This window comes from Trichomycterus rosablanca, chromosome 10 (genome assembly GCF_030014385.1).
Source record: "Trichomycterus rosablanca isolate fTriRos1 chromosome 10, fTriRos1.hap1, whole genome shotgun sequence".
Lineage (NCBI taxonomy): Eukaryota > Metazoa > Chordata > Actinopteri > Siluriformes > Trichomycteridae > Trichomycterus > Trichomycterus rosablanca.
The window spans coordinates 7,114,929-7,129,678 of NC_085997.1; the positions used below are offsets into that span (position 1 = coordinate 7,114,929).

General features: G+C 47.5%; 1 non-coding gene across 1 annotated transcript; it reads right to left on the bottom strand.

Moving 5' to 3' along the window:
- Positions 1–1,876: 1,876 nt before the first annotated feature.
- Positions 1,877–1,959, bottom strand: trnal-cag (transfer RNA leucine (anticodon CAG)). Its single transcript has one exon. It is a non-coding gene; the product is annotated as a tRNA-Leu (tRNA).
- Positions 1,960–14,750: the final 12,791 nt, after the last annotated feature.

Genomic DNA, 14,750 nt, shown 5'->3' on the forward strand with positions numbered 1-14,750 from the left:
TTAGTACTCTGCGTTGTGGCCGCACCAACCCCGTTTCGAATCCGGGTCACGGCACTGTCTTTTTGTATGCCGTGCTTCGAAGGTTTTTATTCTCTCTTCAGTCAAGAGACAGAAATGAGGCCGGAGTTTCAGGAAAGTCACGACCGCAGACTCACAGGTGCCAGAAGTTCCCATATGGTCTAGCGGTCAGGATTCCTGGTTTTCTCCCGACTCGAGCAAAACTTTGCCTGTTAGTTTCTCGGCGCCTTGTTGCTGTAGCTCAAGCAGCTTGTTCTGTTGGAACTATGACTGCAGTCTGTCAGGAAGCAGTTGACGTGAGCCACCAGTGGCAGACCACTGGGAAGCCGTGGCCGCAGCAACCCCGGTTCGAATCTGGATCACGGCACTGTCTTTTTGTATGCCGTGCTTCGAAGGTTTCTATTCTCTTTCAATTTTTTTCTCTCTAACTCCTTGTGTATGGCTCTCTGTACCCCAGATCCAACAATGCAGGTCTTGTCAAGGTGACAAAGACTTGGCAGAGCGGAATGAAGTGGCTGATGCTGGCGTCAGCCGGTGCTGAGCCTTGCAGTTTCCCATATGGTCTAGCGTTCAGGATTCCTGGTTTTCACCCAGGTGGCCTGGGTTTGACTCCCGGAATGGGAATTGGTCTTTATGATTGGACTCGAGCAAAACTTTGCCTATTAGTTCCTCGGCGCCTTGTTGCTGTGGCTCAAGCAGCTTGCAGTTCAAATCTTAGGCCATGTGGGGGTGTTGAGGAAAATTGGCATTGGTAACTTGCAAGCAAGTCAGGATGGCCAAGCAGTCTAAGGCGCTGCGTTCAGCTCGCAGTCTCCCCTGGAGCCGTGGGTTTGAATTCCCATTCTGACAGCTCATGCTTTATACCTTCAAAATGGGATCAAAGATGCAAAGGCACGTAAGCTATTACAGTTACATATAATCACAAACACCCCCCCCCCCAACCATCAAAAAGAAAACCCTTCAGCAGCACTGCAACAAGAACAGAAGAATCTCCTACAGTCATGATCACTGTCGGCTGACTGTGACTTTTTGAACTGCACTTTACATTTGGTATATCCTGCACTATTTTGGCCCTTATATAAAGCAGCATCAACCCTTAAGTCCGTCTGTCAGTGGTACAGACAGTTATGCAGCATTAACTCTCTGCTCTGTCAGTACATTACAATTTGCAAAGGGTAAAGTGGGTTCATAGTAGAGGGAATTAGCTCAAATGGTAGAGCGCTCGCTTAGCATGCAAGAAGTAGAGGGATCGATTCCCGCATTCTCCAATGCAGAAACATTATGATCATTTAAGGCATCACGTAATATGAAACTTGTTGCGTCATTGCTCACTGAAACACAGCATCAAAATTTACAATGTTACAACGACATTTACGCTCAATTTTCACTCAAATCATTTTTAAATTTTTTTTTCTATTTTTTAAAAATCATTTTTGATTTTGAAATTGACAAACACGCAATAACTTGTAATTTATGTCTCGGAGTTTTATCTGAAACGACTTTTTTTTTTTTTAAGTAGCGGTACGTGACGTTTTGTTGGTTTTTCATCTGGTGAACTGCTGATCTTTTTTCAGTTTGTCCTAAAAGCTGGGATGAACGTTTTAAATAAACTGAGTTTGTGATGGTATAAAAGCACCACATAATATAGAAAAGAGTACGTGAGATTAAACACGTTGCACTCTTACTTAATGCAGCATCAATGCTCTGTTAATCCATTAAAATTTACAAAGGGTAAAGGATGTTTTTGTAATAGAAAACTAAGACAAACTAGGACTAAGATTTGTACGAACTGTTATATCTTTTCACATTATTATGTATGGTAGAGGGTTAATGACATAAATTTGTATGAAGTATGTGCTGTCAGAAGTGGGATTCGAACCCACGCCTCCAGGGGAGACTGCGACCTGAACGCAGCGCCTTAGACCGCTCGGCCATCCTGACTTGCCACGGTAGGAATAATACCATCCTCACCCACACCACGTACTAAGATTTGTACGACCTCCTTAATCTGTAACCCATTTGTTGCACTGTACACTTTGTCACTAGGCTGTAAACCATATATCAATAGAAAGGGAGCCCCATATGAGATCTCCAACTGACCAAATAATGTTTTTTGGGTGGACCGTTCTTAGCACTGTAACGTCACTAGCGTGTTAGAGAGTGTTTTCTCTGGTATGAGTGTATTAGTTTCATAAGGAATTACTATTCAGCATTCATAAGTATAGTTCATTTTGACTGACATGACATAGCAAATGATAATGTTATAAAACAGCAGAGAATTGTATGGAAGCAATTGATGCATGTCCAAAAGCATTTGCAATTTGTTGGAAGGAATGAGAAACTGCTACTATGATGTGCACAAATGACTAAATCTTGTGGAGGCTGAACTAACAGTTATGAGAATTTTAATTCTGATCAGAGAAATGCACCAAAGCAATTGAGAAAAACTGTAATATTATATAATAGAATGATTATAAAGCTGAGTCTGAGCTTAAACACTTGCACCCTGACTTTATAATGCAGCATCAACGCTCTGTTAGTACATTAGTAAAGGTGGGGTCTTCGTAAGGGGAATTAGCTCAAATGGTAGTGCGCTCGCTTAGCATGCGAGAGGTAGTGTGATCGATGCCCGCATTCTCCAGTGCAGAAACATTATGATCATTTGGGAGCAACTCAGAATCTGAAAAGATAAAATTAAGGCGAAATTCGTTGCAGCATCAATCTTTAGGCCAGTCTGTCAATGTTACCATGTCATTAACGCCCTATTTACTCTTAAACAGTTTTATTTACATACCTTTTTTGTTTTGTTTTGACAGAAACGCATGAACTTATAATGCTACAGTATTAAAATGCATCAGAGTTTTATTTCTTATTTTGATCGCTGCTATTGATATAACTGAAATGATATTATTGTTATCTTTTTTATTTACTTTTTGAAGTTTTTTTGATAACAAAAAAGACTCACAGTGATCATTACCAGGATAAATCAGGCAGTGAATGAATGAATGTATTCCATAATAAGAAACAATAAGAACATCCATCATACCACCAGGTGGTGGAAGTGTGATTGTGTGGGGATGCTTTGATATTTGGATGACTTCATGGGAGTCTTAATCGACTGAACCAGGAATAATGAACCACTGCCCTGATTCTCAGTTCTGAGAATCATCCACTATCTAAATAATACCTGCTCTGTGGTGGTCCTGTGGGGGTCCTGACCATTGAAAAACAGAGTGAGCAGTCTACAGTCAGTAATTGTAGAACTATAAAGTGCTTCTATATGGTAAATGGAGCTGATAAAATGGACAGTGAGTGTAGAAACAAGGAGGTGGTTTTAATGTTATGGCTGATTAGCAGGCACGTGCACAGACATTTTTGGGGGCAGGTGCTCAAGCAAAAAAAAGGGCACCCATTACCAAAATTATAAAAAAACAAAATAAAAAAAACACAGTAGGATATTTAACTTATATATTTTTTGTTAACACAATCAATACACATCTAATCAAATAACTCAAATTATCAAATTGCATAAATAAATGAAAAACAGGCAAAAACAAGGCCATATTGTGCACGCTTTTTAATAACCAAACAACTGATACTGATACATCTCCCTCATTTGCTTTACTGGTAGATGGCCTAATCCAGGATAAAAGAGTGCAGCTCTCTCTGTGCTCCCCCAGAAGGTGGGGCAGTTTGTCGGGGTCTGGGAGGGAGTTGAAGTAGGGGATGACGGTGTTAAATTTGGGGAAGAATTGGGACCGGATGTGGTGGTATTTGGTGCATTGGGTGAGGAAGTGCAGCTCCATCTCTACTGTACTGAGAGTGCAGTGCTGGCACAGCCTCTCCTCCCGGGGCAGCCAGGACCGGGTGTGTCGCCCCGTCTCCACGGCCAGGTCGTGTGCACTCAGTCTGTACCTCGTCAGGGTGTTTCTTAATTTAGGGTCGGATACTGTGCTCAGATAATGTGCTGTACTGTAGTGTCTGCTAAGGGCCAAATAACACTGCATTTTACTCTGGACATTAGTTTCAGTTTCCCAATCATTCAGCTATTTAGTTCTGAGTCTTTGTGCAATTTGGTTTATTCTAATTGGGTTTGCAGATTTCTCATGTTCCTGAGTCTTTATTGTGTCTGTGTGTGTTACACACACACACATGATGGACTCTGGCACACACACACACAGGATTGACTTTGACACACACACATACATACACACACCAACACAGTTACACTCATGCAAACACACACACATGCACACACACATACACTAACACTAAATTATATGCACACCACAAACAAATACACACACGCACCAACACAATCACACGCACACTACACACACACACAACAGAACCACACACATAAACACACACTCGCACGCATGCACACTCATTCACGCACACTCACAAACTCCTTTGCATGCATGGTCACACATGTACACAAACTAATACTCAACTCTAACATGCATGCATACATACACACACACTTAGACTGTGACACGTAACTACTTGCATACACACACACACACTTATACACTAACTTACATGCACATACACTAACATACGCACACTCACAAACACACACACACACACACACACACATAAATCCACAAACACTTGCACATGGACATACATACACCAACACACTTAGATTCTGACACACAATCACGCTTCTCACACACACAGGCGCATGCTCACACACACATACATACACACTCACACACTTAACTGCACACATACTTACACTGGCACAAAATTACTCACATTTTATATACAGTGTATCACAAAAGTGAGTACACCCCTCACATTTCTGCAGATATTTAAGTATATCTTTTCATGGGACAACACTGACAAAATGACACTTTGACACAATGAAAAGTAGTCTGTGTGCAGCTTATATAACAGTGTAAATTTATTCTTTCCTCAAAATAACTCAATATACAGCCATTAATGTCTAAACCACCGGCAACAAAAGTAAGTACACCCCTTAGTGAAAGTTCCTGAAGTGTCAATATTTTGTGTGGCCACCATTATTTCCCAGAACTGCCTTAACTCTCCTGGGCATGGAGTTTACCAGAGCTTCACAGGTTGCCACTGGAATGCTTTTCCACTCCTCCATGACGACATCACGGAGCTGGCGGATATTCGAGACTTTGCGCTCCTCCACCTTCCGCTTGAGGATGCCCCAAAGATGTTCTATTGGGTTTATGTTAGGAGTCGGCCTGCACACCCCGCGGCCACTGGAGGGAGCCAGACCGTGGCTCAACCTGCGGCTTCTGGTGCCCGCGCGGCTGGAGGCCGATCGACTCCCTTTGCGCCCACCAGAGGGAGCCAACTTCGCAAAACTCCGTCAGTTGCCACCAGAGGGCATACAGCCCGTAACATGCCCCGAGGGAGGAGAACTACAACTCCCAAAACACCCTCGGGCAATCAGCGTTCACGAGGAACACCTGGCTGAGCGTGTATTTAAGATAGCGCTCAGCCAGGCTTCCTCGTCACACCCTCTCTCGTGCTCTCTTGCACATTAGTTGTCAGGGACACAGGTAACGCAAGGTCTCATAGAGAGTTTGCGGTAGGCCCAGGGGCCGAGGTAATAAAAGCATTATAGGGAAAGATTTAGTCAGTGTGTGACTTCTTTGCGTTCTCCTGATTTTACTAGGAGAAACGCTTTTCCTTTCTTTCCATTTAAATGCGCCTCCTCCTCGACCAGAGGATCCGCAGTACTCTTTCTCTGTCACTCCGCCTCGTTGCTAGAGGTAGAGCCTTGAAACCTTTCTTCTCCCCGTCCTTCAAGTGAAGCGGGGAGTTTCTCGCCATTTCCTGGCTCTCTACTCGTTCCCTACGGGGATCGAAAATGTTACCCTTTCTTTTCCGGCACGAGCGGACACGCTCGGTGCTCTGTAACTTTTGAGGTGGTCACGCCCATTCTCGGGAGTACTGAGATTAAAGTTCAAAAGCACGCCACTAACTTCTCAGCTCCCGGGCGTGAACCTGCTCTTTTATTTTTTTTTGAATGTTAATAATTCAGAAAAGAATGATTAATTAATTGAAAGAGAATAATCTAAGTTACCCTAATTTTCCGAACTCATCTTTTGTTTGAATTCGCAAGAAGGCGATTCTTTTGTTTGCCCTTTATATCCCAAACCGTCGGCATCGACACCAGTGGCGCTGTGGCTCTCCGGTTTAAGGCACTGTGTCATAGTGCCCGAGGTTCCCGGTTCGAAACTCACTCGCTGCACAGCACGCATAAGTGCAGCGTGTGAATATATTATTTATTACCGCACCAAGCGTATACTAAACTCCAGAACTGTTTATTTAGTTATTGGGGTTTTATTTTCACACGTGAACCTTCAGTTCGTTATTTCTGTTGGCTTGGGCTGGCCCCGCCCTCTTTTCCAGCCACTCTACTTAATTTAGGTTCACGGCGAGTTTAGATTGTGTCGGTTCCGCCTCTCCCGGGCCGACGCTCCGCGATTGAGTCCACCCGTAGGAAAATCATAACAGAAGGGTGTGACCAACAATGGACTCAGCGGGTCACACAACCCTGCAGCAGGCCGTCAAGCTGCAGGAGTCAGTCATTCATAGACACGAAAGTATGCTTAACGAACTGGCCGAACGCTTTAGCTCGCTTACGGTGTCTCAACCTCCGGCCAGTCCTTCGCCTCATACCCATACCACCGAGCCCCCGATAGCCCCTCCAGAACGTTATTCAGGGGAGGTTCAACGATGCAGGGGTTTCATCCTACAGTGCTCCTTAGTTTTTGAGCTACAGGCTTCCCGTTTTCCTACTGAACGGTCAAAAGTGGCATATATGATTTCACTCTTGTCGGACCGTGCCTTGCTCTGGGCCACGGCCCTATGGGAACAGAAAGCACCAGAGTGTAGCTCAGCTGAGGAGTTTTCGAAAGCACTCATGGACACCTTTTATGCCCCACGGGGAGGCAAGGAGGCAGGACCCCGGCTGTTGGAGTTGAGCCAGGGGTCGCGCCCAGCCATCGATTATATAATTGAGTTCAAGACCCTAGCCGCCGAGTGTGGTTGGGACCAGGCTGCCCTTAGAGCCATCTTTCTTAAAGGTCTCAGCGAAAAGCTCAAAGATGAGTTGGCCACCCGAGACCTTCCTTCCTCTTTAGGGCAATTATACGAGGTGGTCAGTCGTCTCGACCTCCGTCTAAAACAACGAGCCCGTGAACGGCTCGGCACACCACCACACGGGGATCATGGTCCCAACTTCCCACCTCCTTGGTTCCATCCCCAGTCGGGGAGGAACCCATGCAAATAGGCACCTCTCGCGCACGCCCCGAAGTTTCGGAGCGCCAACGCGGACGGTCAAGGTCGGGAAACGCGCCGGCCCGCCCCTAAGTGGGGGCTCGGGTCGAGGCCGGCTCACTGCCCCCGACTTAGGTCTTGCATTAACGGCTACTTTCGTTTGGAATAAGGGGACGTCTAATAATATGGCAGTTTGGATAGATTCTGGAGCCGCCAATAACTTCATGGATCTTCAACTTGTTAGCCACCTTGGGCTTACTCCACAACCATTGGCCGCCCCTCTTCCCATAGTAGCGATTGACGGTCATCCCCTTGGGGGGGGCTCCGTTCGATTTAAGACCCCTCCCATCACCATGCGGTTAGGAAACCACTCGGAAACATTGTCCTTTTTTATTACTCGCTCTCCCAAAATGCAGGTTATTTTGGGTTACCCATGGCTCAGACTCCATAACCCAGTCATTGACTGGAAGTTGGGCACGGTCTACTCATGGAGCCCCAGATGTCAGGAGTCATGCCTAATACGGTCAGTGCCGCCTGGTGATCTGCCGGGTAAGCTGTTGGCCCCTTCTCCGGACCTCACTACTGTCCCCTCTGTTTATCACGACCTAGCAGAGGTGTTCAGTAAAGCCAAAGCCCAACAATTGCCGCCTCACCGGACCTTTGATTGCGCTATTGACTTGCTTCCAGGTACGTCACCTCCCAGAGGTCACCTATTTGCTCTCGCTGCCCCGGAAAGGAAGGCCATGGAAGAGTATATCAAAGAAGCTCTGGCACTGGGCTTCATCCGGCATTCTAACTCACCAGCGGGCGCGGGGTTCTTCTTTGTGGGCAAAAAAGATGGAACCCTGCGTCCCTGCATAGATTATAGAGGTCTCAATGTAATCACGGTTAAGGACCGTTATCCTCTCCCCCTTATGCATACCGCGTTCGAGGCACTGCAGAAGGCTCAGATTTTCACGAAACTGGACCTTCGCAGTGCCTATAATCTTATACGCATACGACAGGGGGATGAGTGGAAGACCGCCTTTATTACCCCCACTGGGCATTACGAGTACAGGGTCATGCCCTTTGGCTTAACCAATGCTCCGGCGGTCTTCCAACGGTTCATAAACGAGGTACTTCGGGAGGCGTTGGACCGCTATGCATTTGTTTATCTGGACGACATCCTCATTTATAGCTCCTCGCTCAAAGACCACATTGTCCACGTAAGAAGGATCCTCCAACTTCTCCTCCAAAACCATTTGTTTGTGAAGTTGGAGAAATCAACGTTTCACGCTTCCTCAGTCTCCTTCTTGGGCTTTATAGTTTCGCATGGTGAGCTTAGGATGGACCCAGCCAAAAACCAAGCGGTTAAAGATTGGCCAGTTCCCACTTCATTGCGCTCAGTTCAGCGTTTTCTGGGTTTCGCTAATTTTTTCCGTCGTTTTGTTCGGAATTTTAGCTCAGTTGCAGCTCCTCTCATTGAGCTCACCAAACGGTCAAAAGGCTCTTTCCAGTGGTCCCATTCGGCCCAGAAGGCATTTGACACCCTCAAGGAGCTCTTGATCTCTCCTCCTGTGCTCAGGCTCCCTGACCCGGAGCTCCCATTCATAGTGGAGGTGGATGCATCAGATGTGGGGGTAGGCGCGATCCTCTCTGAACGCTCGGGGGAGGATCAGAAATTACATCCCTGCGCCTACTATTCCCATCGGCTTACCCCAGCCGAACGCAATTACCCTATTGGAGACAGGGAACTCCTTGCAGTAAAATTGGCATTAGAAGAGTGGCGCCACTGGCTTGAGGGCGCCCCTCATCCGTTTCTGGTCTGGACGGATCATAAAAACCTGGCGTATATTCAGCAAGCCAAAAGGCTAAACTCAAGGCAGGCTCGCTGGTCCCTGTTTTTTGGGAGGTTTCAGTTTACCCTCTCCTATCGCCCAGGTTCAAAAAACGCCAAACCGGACGCCCTCTCCCGCCAGTGGGATTCCCCTGAACCTAACTCAGAGGCCAAGCCCATCCTTCCGGCCGCCCAGATTGTAGCTCCTCTCACCTGGGACATTGAGAGAAAGGTCATTGCTGCCCAGCGCAGGGAACCAGATCCGGGTGGGGGTCCCGAGGGCAAGCTATTTGTCCCGTCCAGCATGCGCCGCCAGGTTCTTCTCTGGGGACACGCCTCCAACCTCACCGGCCATCCAGGAGTCTCACGCACCCTAGATTTTTTGAGACGCCGTTTCTGGTGGCCGGCCATACAAGAGGAGGTTCGTTCCTTTATAGCAGCCTGTGATGTCTGCGCCAAAAACAAGGGACCTAGGGCTCGACCCCAGGGGCTTCTCTTGCCCCTACCGGTCCCCTCTAGACCCTGGTCCCATATTGCGATGGACTTCGTCACGGGTCTGCCCTCCGCTAAGGGTCTGAAAGCAATACTGGTGGTGGTGGATCGATTTTCTAAAGCGTGTAAATTCATACCCCTTTCTGGGCTCCCCTCTGCTAAGCGAACAGCCCAGATCCTCCTTCAGCACGTCATTAGACCCCATGGCATACCCACCGATATTGTGTCTGATCGTGGACCCCAATTCGTGAGCAGGTTCTGGCGGGCCTTCTGCAGCCTCATGGGGACCTCGGTTAGCCTGTCGTCTGGGTACCACCCAGAGTCGAATGGACAGTCTGAGAGAGTCATTCAGGATCTTACACGCTCCCTTAGATGCCTGACCTCCGGCTGCCCGAGCTCATGGCCCGACAAACTCCCCTGGGCCGAATATGCTCACAATACCCTCAGGCACTCGGCTATTGGCATGTCACCCTTCGAGTGCCAGTTTGGTTCCCCCCCCCCCACTCTTCCCAACCCAGGAAAGAGAGGTAGGGTCCCCAGCGGCTCAGCACTTTGTTCTCCAGTGCAGACAGGCATGGCGTAAGGCTAAAGCCGCACTGGAGGCCAGTTCCGCAACCATGCAGCGCACAGCGAACAGGAGACGTCAAGCAGCCCCCTGTTTTCGGCCAGGACAACGCGTGTTGTTGTCCACCCGTGACCTACCACTCAGAGGCGAGTCAGGTAAATTAGCGCCTCGATACGTGGGACCCTTTAAAGTCATCAGAAGGGTGAATCCTGTCACATATCGCTTGGAACTACCCCCAGCGATGAAGATTCACCCTACGTTCCACGTATCACGATTAAAGCCCTACTTATGCCGGACTCTCCCACAGCAGCAACCTCCACCGCCTCCCAGAGTCATAGATGGAGCGCCGGCCTACACTGTCCGTCGTCTACTTGACTCACGACGGGTCCAGGGCTCCACTCAGTACCTGGTCGACTGGGAGGGTTATGGCCCTGAGCAAAGGACCTGGGTCCCGGCGCGCCACATTTTAGACCCAGCACTAATCCGGGAATTCCGAGAAAACAGGGCAGCTGGCATGGGAACGTCGGGAGCCGTTCCAAGACGGGAGGGTACTGTTAGGAGTCGGCCTGCACACCCCGCGGCCACTGGAGGGAGCCAGACCGTGGCTCAACCTGCGGCTTCTGGTGCCCGCGCGGCTGGAGGCCGATCGACTCCCTTTGCGCCCACCAGAGGGAGCCAACTTCGCAAAACTCCGTCAGTTGCCACCAGAGGGCATACAGCCCGTAACATGCCCCGAGGGAGGAGAACTACAACTCCCAAAACACCCTCGGGCAATCAGCGTTCACGAGGAACACCTGGCTGAGCGTGTATTTAAGATAGCGCTCAGCCAGGCTTCCTCGTCACACCCTCTCTCGTGCTCTCTTGCACATTAGTTGTCAGGGACACAGGTAACGCAAGGTCTCATAGAGAGTTTGCGGTAGGCCCAGGGGCCGAGGTAATAAAAGCATTATAGGGAAAGATTTAGTCAGTGTGTGACTTCTTTGCGTTCTCCTGATTTTACTAGGAGAAACGCTTTTCCTTTCTTTCCATTTAAATGCGCCTCCTCCTCGACCAGAGGATCCGCAGTACTCTTTCTCTGTCACTCCGCCTCGTTGCTAGAGGTAGAGCCTTAAAACCTTTCTTCTCCCCGTCCTTCAAGTGAAGCGGGGAGTTTCTCGCCATTTCCTGGCTCTCTACTCGTTCCCTACGGGGATCGAAGTTGTTACCCTTTTTTTTCCGGCACGAGCGGACACGCTCGGTGCTCTGTAACTTTTGAGGTGGTCACGCCCATTCTCGGGAGTACTGAGATTAAAGTTCAAAAGCACGCCACTAACTTCTCAGCTCCCGGGCGTGAACCTGCTCTTTTATTTTTTTTTGAATGTTAATAATTCAGAAAAGAATGATTAATTAATTGAAAGAGAATAATCTAAGTTTCCCTAATTTTCCGAACTCATCTTTTGTTTGAATTCGCAAGAAGGCGATTCTTTTGTTTGCCCTTTATATCCCAAACCGTCGGCGTCGACACCAGTGGCGCTGTGGCTCTCCGGTTTAAGTCACTGTGTCATAGTGCCCGAGGTTCCCGGTTCGAAACTCACTCGCTGCACAGCACGCATAAGTGCAGCGCGTGAATATATTATTTATTAGCGCACCAAGCGTATACTAAACTCCAGAACTGTTTATTTAGTTATTGGGGTTTTATTTTCACACGTGAACCTTCAGTTCGTTATTTCTGTTGGCTTGGGCTGGCCCCGCCCTCTTTTCCAGCCACTCTACTTAATTTAGGTTCACGGCGAGTTTAGATTGCGTCGGTTCCGCCTCTCCCGGGCCGACGCTCCGCGATTGAGTCCACCCGTAGGAAAATCATAACAGTTTAGGTCTGGAGACATGCTTGGCCAGTCCATCACCTTTACCCTCAGCCTCTTCAATAAAGCAGTGGTCGTCTTAGAGGTGTGTTTGGGGTCATTATCATGCTGGAACACTGCCCTGCGACCCAGTTTCCGGAGGGAGGGGATTATGCTCTGCTTCAGTATTTCACAGTACATATTGGAGTTCATTTGTCGTTCAATGAAATGTAACTCCCCAACACCTGCTGCACTCATGCAGCCCCAGACCATGGCATTCCCACCACCATGCTTGACTGTAGGCATGACACACTTATCTTTGTACTCCTCACCTGATTGCCGCCACACATGCTTGAGACCATCTGAACCAAACAAATTAATCTTGGTCTCATCAGACCATAGGACATGGTTCCAGTAATCCATGTCCTTTGTTGACATGTCTTCAGCAAACTGTTTGCGGGCTTTCTTGTGTAGAGACTTCAGAAGAGGCTTCCTTCTGGGGTGACAGCCATGCAGACCAATTTGATGTAGTGTGCGGCGTATGGTCTGAGCACTGACAGGCTGACCCCCCACCTTTTCAATCTCTGCAGCAATGCTGACAGCACTCCTGCGCCTATCTTTCAAAGACAGCAGTTGGATGTGAGCAGTGGAGTTGGTCACTCGTGCCAATGCCAAACGTCGGTTTCAATGGTGCAAGGAGCGCAAATCTTGGGCTGTGGACAATGTGAAACATGTATTGTTCTCTGTTGAGTCCACCTTTACTGTTTTCCCCACATCCGGCAGAGTTACGGTGTGGAGAAGCCCCAAAGAAGCGTACCACCCAGACTGTTGCATGCCCAGAGTGAAGCATGGGGGTGGATCAGTGATGGTTTGGGCTGCCATATCATGGCATTCCCTTGGCCCAATACTTGTGCTAGATGGGCGCGTCACTGCCAAGGACTACCAAACCATTCTGGAGGACCATGTGCATCCAATGGCGGTGCCGTGTATCAGGATGACAATGCACCAATACACACAGCAAGACTGGTGAAAGATTGGTTTGATGAACATGAAAGTGAAGTTGAACATCTCCCATGGCCTGCACAGTCACCAGATCTAAATATTATTGAGCCACTTTGGGGTGTTTTGGAGAAGCGAGTCAGGAAACGTTTTCCTCCACCAGCATCACGTAGTGACCTGGCCACTATCCTGCAAGAAGAATGGCTTAAAATCCCTCTGACCACTGTGCAGGACTTGTATATGTCATTTCCAAGACGAATTGACGCTGTATTGGCCGCAAAAGGAGGCCCTACACCATACTAATAAATTATTGTGGTCTAAAACCAGGTGTTTCAGTTATTTTGTCCAACCCCTGTATATATATATATATATATATATATATATATATATATATACAGTATATACACACACACACGCACTCACATGCACATACACTCACTCACACCCACATGCACACAGGATACACACACTTGTACACATGCACAGGCACTTGCTCACACACGCACTTGCACATGCACAACACGACCACACACACACACACACACACGATCAACACAGTTTGTTCGCTGGACTCTGACAACTTAATTACATACAACTACTGTATTGTACTACTGTGAGTGTATTACTTGCATCTTCGCACAATAATGAATTTGCACAAGTTTGTGCATTTTTGCATCTTACTCCTGTTATAGCTCTGCTGCTATAACAAACCCTACGCTGCTACCTGCATATCAGAAGATGTCATCTTCCTCACCTACCACTTACTTACTTAGTACCATGTAGTGACCAATACTTGTGTCTAGTCTCGTCTCCCCTAATTACTTTTTAGTACAACCTCTGGCAAACAAAATGGATGAGCTGCGACTGTGGACCATAACACGTGGGTGGATGGCGGAGTGTAACATCATGATTCAGACAGAGTGGCAGTAAACTCCGGTAGGAATCGAGGAGGAGGTCTGTGCATTCATGTAAATGAATCAAGTTTTAAAGACTCAGCTGTAACTGAAAGTCATTGATCTGCCAATCTAGAGTATCTGATGATTAGGTGTAGACCGTCTGATCACCTTTCATTGTTCCAGATGTGTGTGCCACTCAGCAAACGTGTGGAAACAAAGAGAGTTAAAGTGTGGCCAGACGGAGCCATCTCCTCTCTACCGCTTTCATAACACTGATTGGGGCATTTAAAAAAGTTAAAAAGTGTTTCTTCAGCAGCTGTTTCTAACCATTCATTATTTATTTTTTTACTAAAAATGATTCATGTAAATGTATTTGATACACATGTTGTGTAAGGTTACAGTAATTATCACTAACAGCACAAAAAAAAGAAATAATAAACACTGTAAAATCAAAGAGGGACATTTTTAATAAATTAAGTGTGTGTGTGTGTGGGGGGGGGGGGGGTCCACATGGGCAGGACCCAAAGTTTCCCAGCAGAACATTGCCCAAAACATCACACTGCCTCCGCCGGCTTGCCTCCTGCATCCTGGTGCCAGGCCAGCTTCTTCCATTGCTCCTTGGTCCAGTTCTGATGCTCACGTGCCCATTGTTGGCGCTTTTACGGTGGACAGGGGTCAGCATGGGTTTGTTAAAATTCATTTGAGTAAAATAATTAAAAATAAACAAATGGTGAAATTTAAATGTACACCATCACCTGCAGCGCTGCAGCACTGAGACCTTCTGCCTTTGTGACATCATTGTGATGACACTGAGTGTTCTATGAGAGCTCAGTTTAGTTGAACCTTCAGTGTTTGTACATCATTTCTCATGATGGCTG